Source organism: Salminus brasiliensis, chromosome 3, assembly GCF_030463535.1.
Source record: "Salminus brasiliensis chromosome 3, fSalBra1.hap2, whole genome shotgun sequence".
Classification (NCBI taxonomy): Eukaryota; Metazoa; Chordata; class Actinopteri; order Characiformes; family Bryconidae; genus Salminus; species Salminus brasiliensis.
This window is the reverse complement of record NC_132880.1, coordinates 49,152,435-49,164,851: the sequence shown is the minus strand read 5'-3', so window position 1 is coordinate 49,164,851 and position 12,417 is coordinate 49,152,435. Positions and strand designations below refer to the sequence as shown.

The 12,417-nt window shown below is 45.3% G+C and overlaps 2 non-coding genes across 2 annotated transcripts; one reads left to right on the top strand and one right to left on the bottom strand.

Moving 5' to 3' along the window:
• Positions 1–297: 297 nt before the first annotated feature.
• Positions 298–384, bottom strand: trnay-gua (transfer RNA tyrosine (anticodon GUA)). Its single transcript is given in 2 exon segments — positions 298–333; positions 348–384. It is a non-coding gene; the product is annotated as a tRNA-Tyr (tRNA).
• A 9,411-nt stretch (positions 385–9,795) lies between these two features.
• trnae-cuc (transfer RNA glutamic acid (anticodon CUC)) lies at positions 9,796–9,867 on the top strand. Its single transcript has one exon. It is a non-coding gene; the product is annotated as a tRNA-Glu (tRNA).
• The last annotated feature ends 2,550 nt before the right edge of the window (positions 9,868–12,417 follow it).

The following is a 12,417-nucleotide window of genomic DNA, read 5'->3' as shown; positions in this document are numbered from 1 at the left end:
CCTTGCAGCAGCGTGTCAATTACGTCTTAGACCTTTTGTTTCTTCTTAGCCCCATTGCATGTACAGAGTGTGGATGGATAGGCGGTTTAGGGCTTGAAAGAGTCTTTCTGCAGGTTGCAGTGCAGCTGTTGTCCCTGGTGGTGTAGTGGCTAGGATTCGGCGCTCTCACCGCTGCGGCCCGGGTTCGATTCCCGGTCAGGGAAGTCCTCTGTTTCTTTTTGACAAAGTGGATGAGTCGGATTCTGTTGTGATTTGCCAAGCTTAGGGAGTTAGCCAAATGACAAAGAAAATAAGATGTCCTTCGAGCCGGATTTGAACCAGCGACCTAAGGATGGCCATTTTAATACCTACAGTCCTCCGCTCTACCAACTGAGCTATCGAAGGCAACCGGACACACCCCTTGAAATGCAAGTCAAATGGGAACATGGAAATGCTGTATTGCTTTGTACCATCAATCCACTTGATTAGCCTTGAGAAACTTGCTTTAAATCAAAATCCTGGAGAGTGCAGCTGATCCATTGGACTACACAACTTGCAACTCAGGTATCAATTGCAGCAGAGTGCCTTGAGGACTTGATTTCTTTCAAAGCTGCACTTCATCTGATCTCCAAACAGAGGGCCCCGTACTCTGCTCAAGATGTTGAGTGCAAAAGAAATACAGGCTTTGCCTTGAGAATCTTGCTTTAAATCAAAATCCTGGAGAGTGCAGCTGATCCATTGGACTTCACAACTTGCAACTCAGGTATCAATGGCAGCAGAGTGCCTTGAGGACTTGATTTGTTTCAAAGCTGCACTTCATCTGATCTCTAAACAGAGGGCCCTTACTCTGCTCATGATGTTGAGTGGAAAAGAAATACAGGCTTTGCCTTGAGAATCTTGCTTTAAATCAAAATCCTGGAGAGTGCAGCTGATCCATTGGACTTCACAACTTGCAACTCAGGTATCAATGGCAGCAGAGTGCCTTGAGGACTTGATTTGTTTTAAAGCTGCACTTCATCTGATCTCCAAACAGAGGGCCCCGTACTCTGCTCAGGATGTTGAGTGGAAAAGAAATCCAGGCTTGGCCTATAGGCTGACTCCTTGCAGCAGCGTGTCAATTACGTCTTAGACCTTTTGTTTCTTCTTAGCCCTATTGCATGTACAGAGTGTGGATGGATAGGCGGTTTAGGGCTTGAAAGGGTCTTTCTCCAGTTCGCAGTGCAGCTGTTGTCCCTGGTGGTCTAGTGGCTAGGATTCGACGCTCTCACCGCCGCAGCCGGGGTTTGGTTCCCGGTCAGGGAAGTCCTCTGTTTCTTTTTGACAAAGTGGATGAGTCGGATTCTGTTGTGATTTGCCAAGCTTAGGGATGTAACCAAATGACAAAGAAAATAAGATGTCCTTCGAGCCGGATTTGAACCAGCGAACTAAGGATGGCCATTTTAATACCTACAGTCCTCCGCTCTACCAACTGAGCTATCGAAGGCAACCAAACACACCCCTTGAAATGCAAGTCAAATGGGAACATGGAAATGCTGTATTACTTTGTGCCATCAATCCACTTGATTAGCCTTGAGAACCTTGCTTTAAATCAAAATCCTGGAGAGTCCAGCTGATCCATTGGACTTCACAACTTGCAACTCAGGTATCAATGGCAGCAGAGTGCCTTGAGGACTTGATTTGTTTCAAAGCTGCACTTCATCTGATCTCCAAACAGAGGTCCCTGTACTCTGCTCAAGATGTTGAGTGGAATAGAAATAAAGGCTTTGCCTTGAGAATCTTGCTTTAAATCAAAATCCTGGAGAGTGCAGCTGATCCATTGGACTTCACAACTTGCAACTCAGGTATCAATGGCAGCAGAGTGCCTTGAGGACTTGATTTCTTTCAAAGCTGCACTTCATCTGATCTCCAAACAGAGGGCCCTGTACTCTGCTCAAGATGTTGAGTGCAAAAGAAATACAGGCTTTGCCTTGAGAATCTTGCTTTAAATCAAAATCCTGGAGAGTGCAGCTGATCCATTGGACTACACAACTTGCAACTCAGGTATCAATTGCAGCAGAGTGCCTTGAGGACTTCATTTCTTTCAAAGCTGCACTTCATCTGATCTCCAAACAGTGGGCCCCGTACTCTGCTCAAGATGTTGAGTGTAAAAGAAATACAGGCTTTGCCTTGAGAAACTTGCTTTAAATCAAAATCCTGGAGAGTGCAGCTGATCCATTGGACTACACAACTTGCAACTCAGGTATCAATTGCAGCAGAGTGCCTTGAGGACTTGATTTCTTTCAAAGCTGCACTTCATCTGATCTCCAAACATAGGGCCCCGTACTCTGCTCAAGATGTTGAGTGCAAAAGAAATACAGGCTTTGCCTTGAGAATCTTGCTTTAAATCAAAATCCTGGAGAGTGCAGCTGATCCATTGGACTTCACAACTTGCAACTCAGGTATCAATGGCAGCAGAGTGCCTTGAGGACTTGATTTGTTTCAAAGCTGCACTTCATCTGATCTCTAAACAGAGGGCCCTTACTCTGCTCATGATGTTGAGTGGAAAAGAAATACAGGCTTTGCCTTGAGAATCTTGCTTTAAATCAAAATCCTGGAGAGTGCAGCTGATCCATTGGACTTCACAACTTGCAACTCAGGTATCAATGGCAGCAGAGTGCCTTGAGGACTTGATTTGTTTTAAAGCTGCACTTCATCTGATCTCCAAACAGAGGGCCCCGTACTCTGCTCAGGATGTTGAGTGGAAAAGAAATCCAGGCTTGGCCTACAGGCTGACTCCTTGCAGCAGCGTGTCAATTACGTCTTAGACCTTTTGTTTCTTCTTAGCCCTATTGCATGTACAGAGTGTGGATGGATAGGCGGTTTAGGGCTTGAAAGGGTCTTTCTCCAGTTCGCAGTGCAGCTGTTGTCCCTGGTGGTCTAGTGGCTAGGATTCGACGCTCTCACCTCCGCAGCCGGGGTTTGGTTCCCGGTCAGGGAAGTCCTCTGTTTCTTTTTGACAAAGTGGATGAGTCGGATTCTGTTGTGATTTGCCAAGCTTAGGGATTTAACCAAATGACAAAGAAAATAAGATGTCCTTCGAGCCGGATTTGAACCAGCGAACTAAGGATGCCCATTTTAATACCTACAGTCCTCCGCTCTACCAACTGAGCTATCGAAGGCAACCAAACACACCCCTTGAAATGCAAGTCAAATGGGAACATGGAAATGCTGTATTGCTTTGTGCCATCAATCCACTTGATTAGCCTTGAGAAACTTGCTTTAAATCAAAATCCTGGAGAGTCCAGCTGATCCATTGGACTTTACAACTTGCAACTCAGGTATCAATGGCAGCAGAGTGCCTTGAGGACTTGATTTGTTTCAAAGCTGCACTTCATCTGATCTCCAAACAGAGGGCCCTGTACTCTGCTCAAGATGTTGAGTGGAATAGAAATACAGGCTTTGCCTTGAGAATCTTGCTTTACGTCAAAATCCTGGAGAGTCCAGCTGATCCATTGGACTTCACAACTTGCAACTCAGGTATCAATGGCAGCAGAGTGCCTTGAGGACTTGATTTGTTTCAAAGCTGCACTTCATCTGATCTCCAAACAGAGGGCCCTGTACTCTGCTCAAGATGTTGAGTGGAATAGAAATACAGGCTTTGCCTTGAGAATCTTGCTTTAAATCAAAATCCTGGAGAGTGCAGCTGATCCATTGGACTTCACAACTTGCAACTCAGGTATCAATGGCAGCAGAGTGCCTTGAGGACTTGATTTGTTTTAAAGCTGCACTTCATCTGATCTCCAAACAGAGGGCCCCGTACTCTGCTCAGGATGTTGAGTGGAAAAGAAATACAGGATTTGCCTTCAGGCTGACTCCTTGCAGCAGCATGTCAATTACGTTTTAGACCTTTTGTTTTTTCTTAGCCCCATTGCATGTACAGAGTGTGGATGGATAGCCGGTTTAGGGCTAGAAAGAGTCTTTCTCCAGTTCGCAGTGCAGCTGTTGTCCCTGGTTTTCTAGTGGCTAGGATTCGGCACTCTCGCTGTTGCGGCCTGGGTTCGATTCCCGGTCAGAGAAGTCCTCTGTTTCTTTATGACAAAGTGGATGAGTCGGATTCTGTTGTGATTTGCCAAGCTTAGGGATTTAGCCAAATGACAAAGAAAATAAGATGTCCTTCGAGCCGGATTTGAACCAGCGACCTAAGGACGGCCATTTTAATACCTACAGTCCTACGCTCTACCAACTGAGCTATCGAAGGCAACCGAACACACCCCTTGAAATGCAAGTCAAATGGGAACATGGAAATGCTGTATTGCTTTGTGCCATCAATCCACTTGATTAGCCTTGAGAAACTTGCTTTAAATCAAAATCCTGGAGAGTGCAGCTGATCCATTGGACTACACAACTTGCAACTCAGGTATCAATTGCAGCAGAGTGCCTTGAGGACTTGATTTCTTTCAAAGCTGCACTTCATCTGATCTCCAAACAGAGGGCCCCGTACTCTGCTCAAGATGTTGAGTGCAAAAGAAATACAGGCTTTGCCTTGAGAATCTTGCTTTAAATCAAAATCCTGGAGAGTCCAGCTGATCCATTGGACTTCACAACTTGCAACTCAGGTATCAATGGCAGCAGAGTGCCTTGAGGACTTGATTTCTTTCAAAGCTGCACTTCATCTGATCTTCAAACAGAGGGCCCTGTACTCTGCTCAAGATGTTGAATGCAAAAGAAATACAGGCTTTGCCTTGAGAATCTTGCTTTAAATCAAAATCCTGGAGAGTGCAGCTGATCCATTGGACTTCACAACTTGCAACTCAGGTATCAATGGCAGCAGAGTGCCTTGAGGACTTGATTTGTTTTAAAGCTGCACTTCATCTGACCTCCAAACAGGGGGCCCCGTACTCTGCTCAGGATGTTGAGTGGAAAAGAAATACAGGCTTTGCTTACAGGCTGACTCCTTGCAGCAGCGTGTCAATTACGTTTTAGACCTTTTGTTTTTTCTTAGCCCCATTGCATGTACAGAGTGTGGATGGATAGCCGGTTTAGGGCTAGAAAGAGTCTTTCTCCAGTTTGCGGTGCACCTGTTGTCGCTGGTGGTCTAGTGGCTAGGATTCGACGCTCTCACCTCCGCGGCCGGGGTTTGATTCCCGGTCAGGGAAGTCCTCTGTTTCTTTTTGACAAATTGGATGAGTCGGATTCTGTTGTGATTTGCCAAGCTTAGGGATATAACCAAATGACAAAGAAAATAAGACTTCCTTCGAGCCGGATTTGAACCAGCGACCTAGGGATGGCCAATTTAACATGGAAATGCTGTATTGCTTTGTGCCATCAATCCACTTAATTAGCCTTGAGAAACATGCTTTAAATCAAAATCCTGGAGAGTCCAGCTGATCTATTGGACTTCACAACTTGCAACTCAGGTATCAATGGCAGCAGAGTGCCTTGAGGACTTGATTTCTTTCAAAGCTGCACTTCATCTGATCTCCAAACAGAGGTCCCTGTACTCTGCTCAAGATGTTGAGTGGAATAGAAATACAGGCTTTGCCTTGAGAATCTTGCTTTAAATCAAAATCTTGGAGAGTGCAGCTGATCCATTGGACTACACAACTTGCAACTCAGGTATCAATGGCAGCAGAGTGCCTTGAGGACTTGATTTGTTTCAAAGCTGCACTTCATCTGATCTCCAAACATAGGGCCCTGTACTCTGCTCAAGATCTTGAGTGCAAAAGAAATACAGGCTTTGCCTTGAGAATCTTGCTTTAAATCAAAATCCTGGAGAGTGCAGCTGATCCATTGGACTACACAACTTGCAACTCAGGTATCAATTGCAGCAGAGTGCCTTGAGGACTTCATTTCTTTCAAAGCTGCACTTCATCTGATCTCCAAACAGTGGGCCCCGTACTCTGCTCAAGATGTTGAGTGTAAAAGAAATACAGGCTTTGCCTTGAGAAACTTGCTTTAAATCAAAATCCTGGAGAGTGCAGCTGATCCATTGGACTACACAACTTGCAACTCAGGTATCAATTGCAGCAGAGTGCCTTGAGGACTTGATTTCTTTCAAAGCTGCACTTCATCTGATCTCCAAACATAGGGCCCCGTACTCTGCTCAAGATGTTGAGTGCAAAAGAAATACAGGCTTTGCCTTGAGAATCTTGCTTTAAATCAAAATCCTGGAGAGTGCAGCTGATCCATTGGACTTCACAACTTGCAACTCAGGTATCAATGGCAGCAGAGTGCCTTGAGGACTTGATTTGTTTCAAAGCTGCACTTCATCTGATCTCTAAACAGAGGGCCCTTACTCTGCTCATGATGTTGAGTGGAAAAGAAATACAGGCTTTGCCTTGAGAATCTTGCTTTAAATCAAAATCCTGGAGAGTGCAGCTGATCCATTGGACTTCACAACTTGCAACTCAGGTATCAATGGCAGCAGAGTGCCTTGAGGACTTGATTTGTTTTAAAGCTGCACTTCATCTGATCTCCAAACAGAGGGCCCCGTACTCTGCTCAGGATGTTGAGTGGAAAAGAAATCCAGGCTTGGCCTACAGGCTGACTCCTTGCAGCAGCGTGTCAATTACGTCTTAGACCTTTTGTTTCTTCTTAGCCCTATTGCATGTACAGAGTGTGGATGGATAGGCGGTTTAGGGCTTGAAAGGGTCTTTCTCCAGTTCGCAGTGCAGCTGTTGTCCCTGGTGGTCTAGTGGCTAGGATTCGACGCTCTCACCTCCGCAGCCGGGGTTTGGTTCCCGGTCAGGGAAGTCCTCTGTTTCTTTTTGACAAAGTGGATGAGTCGGATTCTGTTGTGATTTGCCAAGCTTAGGGATTTAACCAAATGACAAAGAAAATAAGATGTCCTTCGAGCCGGATTTGAACCAGCGAACTAAGGATGCCCATTTTAATACCTACAGTCCTCCGCTCTACCAACTGAGCTATCGAAGGCAACCAAACACACCCCTTGAAATGCAAGTCAAATGGGAACATGGAAATGCTGTATTGCTTTGTGCCATCAATCCACTTGATTAGCCTTGAGAAACTTGCTTTAAATCAAAATCCTGGAGAGTCCAGCTGATCCATTGGACTTTACAACTTGCAACTCAGGTATCAATGGCAGCAGAGTGCCTTGAGGACTTGATTTGTTTCAAAGCTGCACTTCATCTGATCTCCAAACAGAGGGCCCTGTACTCTGCTCAAGATGTTGAGTGGAATAGAAATACAGGCTTTGCCTTGAGAATCTTGCTTTACGTCAAAATCCTGGAGAGTCCAGCTGATCCATTGGACTTCACAACTTGCAACTCAGGTATCAATGGCAGCAGAGTGCCTTGAGGACTTGATTTGTTTCAAAGCTGCACTTCATCTGATCTCCAAACAGAGGGCCCTGTACTCTGCTCAAGATGTTGAGTGGAATAGAAATACAGGCTTTGCCTTGAGAATCTTGCTTTAAATCAAAATCCTGGAGAGTGCAGCTGATCCATTGGACTTCACAACTTGCAACTCAGGTATCAATGGCAGCAGAGTGCCTTGAGGACTTGATTTGTTTTAAAGCTGCACTTCATCTGATCTCCAAACAGAGGGCCCCGTACTCTGCTCAGGATGTTGAGTGGAAAAGAAATACAGGATTTGCCTTCAGGCTGACTCCTTGCAGCAGCATGTCAATTACGTTTTAGACCTTTTGTTTTTTCTTAGCCCCATTGCATGTACAGAGTGTGGATGGATAGCCGGTTTAGGGCTAGAAAGAGTCTTTCTCCAGTTCGCAGTGCAGCTGTTGTCCCTGGTTTTCTAGTGGCTAGGATTCGGCACTCTCGCTGTTGCGGCCTGGGTTCGATTCCCGGTCAGAGAAGTCCTCTGTTTCTTTATGACAAAGTGGATGAGTCGGATTCTGTTGTGATTTGCCAAGCTTAGGGATTTAGCCAAATGACAAAGAAAATAAGATGTCCTTCGAGCCGGATTTGAACCAGCGACCTAAGGACGGCCATTTTAATACCTACAGTCCTACGCTCTACCAACTGAGCTATCGAAGGCAACCGAACACACCCCTTGAAATGCAAGTCAAATGGGAACATGGAAATGCTGTATTGCTTTGTGCCATCAATCCACTTGATTAGCCTTGAGAAACTTGCTTTAAATCAAAATCCTGGAGAGTGCAGCTGATCCATTGGACTACACAACTTGCAACTCAGGTATCAATTGCAGCAGAGTGCCTTGAGGACTTGATTTCTTTCAAAGCTGCACTTCATCTGATCTCCAAACAGAGGGCCCCGTACTCTGCTCAAGATGTTGAGTGCAAAAGAAATACAGGCTTTGCCTTGAGAATCTTGCTTTAAATCAAAATCCTGGAGAGTCCAGCTGATCCATTGGACTTCACAACTTGCAACTCAGGTATCAATGGCAGCAGAGTGCCTTGAGGACTTGATTTCTTTCAAAGCTGCACTTCATCTGATCTTCAAACAGAGGGCCCTGTACTCTGCTCAAGATGTTGAATGCAAAAGAAATACAGGCTTTGCCTTGAGAATCTTGCTTTAAATCAAAATCCTGGAGAGTGCAGCTGATCCATTGGACTTCACAACTTGCAACTCAGGTATCAATGGCAGCAGAGTGCCTTGAGGACTTGATTTGTTTTAAAGCTGCACTTCATCTGACCTCCAAACAGGGGGCCCCGTACTCTGCTCAGGATGTTGAGTGGAAAAGAAATACAGGCTTTGCTTACAGGCTGACTCCTTGCAGCAGCGTGTCAATTACGTTTTAGACCTTTTGTTTTTTCTTAGCCCCATTGCATGTACAGAGTGTGGATGGATAGCCGGTTTAGGGCTAGAAAGAGTCTTTCTCCAGTTTGCGGTGCACCTGTTGTCGCTGGTGGTCTAGTGGCTAGGATTCGACGCTCTCACCTCCGCGGCCGGGGTTTGATTCCCGGTCAGGGAAGTCCTCTGTTTCTTTTTGACAAATTGGATGAGTCGGATTCTGTTGTGATTTGCCAAGCTTAGGGATATAACCAAATGACAAAGAAAATAAGACTTCCTTCGAGCCGGATTTGAACCAGCGACCTAGGGATGGCCAATTTAACATGGAAATGCTGTATTGCTTTGTGCCATCAATCCACTTAATTAGCCTTGAGAAACATGCTTTAAATCAAAATCCTGGAGAGTCCAGCTGATCTATTGGACTTCACAACTTGCAACTCAGGTATCAATGGCAGCAGAGTGCCTTGAGGACTTGATTTCTTTCAAAGCTGCACTTCATCTGATCTCCAAACAGAGGTCCCTGTACTCTGCTCAAGATGTTGAGTGGAATAGAAATACAGGCTTTGCCTTGAGAATCTTGCTTTAAATCAAAATCTTGGAGAGTGCAGCTGATCCATTGGACTACACAACTTGCAACTCAGGTATCAATGGCAGCAGAGTGCCTTGAGGACTTGATTTGTTTCAAAGCTGCACTTCATCTGATCTCCAAACATAGGGCCCTGTACTCTGCTCAAGATCTTGAGTGCAAAAGAAATACAGGCTTTGCCTTGAGAATCTTGCTTTAAATCAAAATCCTGGAGAGTGCAGCTGATCCATTGGACTTCACAACTTGCAACTCAGGTATCAATGGCAGCAGAGTGCCTTGAGGACTTGATTTGTTTCAAAGCTGCACTTCATCTGATCTCTAAACAGAGGGCCCTTACTCTGCTCATGATGTTGAGTGGAAAAGAAATACAGGCTTTGCCTACAGGCTGACTCCTTGCAGCAGCGTGTCAATTACGTCTTAGACCTTTTGTTTCTTCTTAGCCTTATTGCATGTACAGAGTGTGGATGGATAGGCGGTTTAGGGCTTGAAAGAGTCTTTCTGCAGGTCTCAGTGTAGCTGTTGTCCCTGGTGGTCTAGTGGCTAGGATTCGGCGCTCTCACCGCCGCGGCCCGGGTTCGATTCCCGGTCAGGGAAGTCCTCTGTTTCTTTTTGACAAATTGGATGAGTCGGATTCTGTTGTGATTTGCCAAGCTTAGGGATATAACCAAATGACAAAGAAAATAAGATGTCTTTCGAGCCGGATTTGAACCAGCGACCTATGGATGGCCAATTTAACACCTACAGTCCTCCCCTCTACCAACTGAGCTATCGAAGGCAACCGAAAGCACCCCTTGAAATGCAAGTCAAATGGGAACATGGAAATGCTGTAGTGCTTTGTGCCATCAATCCACTTGATTAGCCTTGAGAAACATGCTTTAAATCAAAATCCTGGAGAGTCCAGTTGATCCATTGGACTTCACAACTTGCAACTCAGGTATCAATGGCAGCAGAGTGCCTTGAGGTCTTGATTTGTTTCAAAGCTGCACTTCATCTGATCTCCAAAAAGAGGTCGCTGTACTCTGCTCAAGATGTTGAGTGGAATAGAAATACAGGCTTTGCCTTGAGAATCTTGCTTTAAATCAAAATCCTGGAGAGTGCAGCTGATCAATTGGACTTCACAACTTGCAACTCAGTTATCAATGGCAGCAGAGTGCCTTGAGGACTTGATTTCTTTCAAAGCTGCACTTCATCTGATCTCCAAACAGAGGGCCCTGTACTCTGCTCAAGATGTTGAGTGCAAAAGAAATACAGGCTTTGCCTTGAGAATCTTGCTTTAAATCAAAATCCTAGAGAGTGCAGCTGATCCATTGGACTTCACAACTTGCAACTCAGGTATCAATGGCAGCAGAGTGCCTTGAGGACTTGATTTGTTTCAAAGCTGCACTTCATCTGATCTCCAAACAGAGGGCCCCGTACTCTGCTCATGATGTTGAGTGGAAAAGAAATACAGGCTTTGCCTACAGGCTGACTCCTTGCAGCAGCGTGTCAATTACGTCTTAGACCTTTTGTTTCTTCTTAGCCCCATTGCATGTACAGAGTGTGGATGGATAGGCGGTTTAGGGCTTGAAAGAGTCTTTCTGCAGGTTGCAGTGCAGCTGTTGTCCCTGGTGGTCTAGTGGCTAGGATTCGGCGCTCTCACCGCCGCGGCCCGGGTTTCGATTCCCGGTCAGGGAAGTCCTCTGTTTCTTTTTGACAAAGCGGATGAGTTGGATTCTGTTGTGATTTGCCAAGCTTAGGGATTTAGCCAAATGACAAAGAAAATAAGATGTCCTCTAACCGGATTTGAACCAGCGACCTAAGGATGGACAATTTAACACCTACAGTCCTCCGCTCTACCAACTGAGCTATCGAAGGCAGCCGAACACCCCCCTTGAAATGAAAGTCAAATGTGAACATGGAAATGCTGTATTGCTTTGTGCCATCAATCCACTTGATTAGCCTTGAGAAACTTGCTTTAAATCAAAATCCTGGAGAGTCCAGCTGATCCATTGGACTTCACAACTTGCAACTCAGGTATCAATGTCAGCAGAGTGCCTTGAGGACTTGATTTCTTTCAAAGCTGCACTTCATCTGATCTCCAAAAAGAGGGCCCTTACTCTGCTCATGATGTTGAGTGGAAAAGAAATACAGGCTTTGCCTACAGGCTGACTCCTTGCAGCAGCGTGTCAATTACGTCTTAGACCTTTTGTTTCTTCTTAGCCCCATTGCATGTACAGAGTGTGGATGGATAGGCGGTTTAGGGCTTGAAAGAGTCTTTCTGCAGGTTGCAGCGCAGCTGTTGTCCCTGGTGGTGTAGTGGCTAGGAAGTCCTCTGTTTCTTTTTGACAAAGTGGATGAGTCGGATTCTGTTGTGATTTGCCAAGCTTAGGGATTTAGCCAAATGACAAAGAAAATAAGATGTCCTTCGAGCCTGATTTGAACCAGCGACCTAAATTTTAACACCTACAGTCCTCCGCGCTACCAACTGAGCTATCAAATTCAACCAAACACACCCCTTGAAATGCAAGTCAAATGGGAACATGGAAATGCTGTCTTGCTTTGTGCCATCAATCCACTTGATTAGCCTTGAGAAACTTGCTTTAAATCAAAATCCTGGAGAGCGCAGCTGATCCATTGGACTTCACAACTTGCAACTCAGGTATTAATGGCAGCAGAGTGCCTTGAGGACTTGATTTGTTTCAAAGCTTCACTTCATCTGATCTCCAAACAGAGGGCCCTGTACTCTGCTCAAGATGTTGAGTGGAAAAGAAATACAGGCTTTGCCTTGAGAATCTTGCTTTAAATCAAAATCCTGGAGAGTGCAGTTGATCCATTGGACTTCACAACTTGCAACTCAGGTATCAATGGCAGCAGAGTGCCTTGAGGACTTGATTTCTTTCAAAGCTGCACTTCATCTGATCTCCAAACAGAGGGCCCCGTACTCTGCTCAAGATGTTGAGTGGAAAAGAAATACAGGCTTTGCCTTGAGAATCTTGCTTTAATACTGTATTGCTTTGTGCCATCAATCCACTTGATTAGCCTTGAGAAACTTGCTTTAAATCAAAATCCTGGTGAGTGCAGCTGATCCATTGGACTTCACAACTTGCAACTCAGGTATCATTGGCAGCAGAGTGCCTTGAGGACTTGATTTGTTTCAAAGCTGCA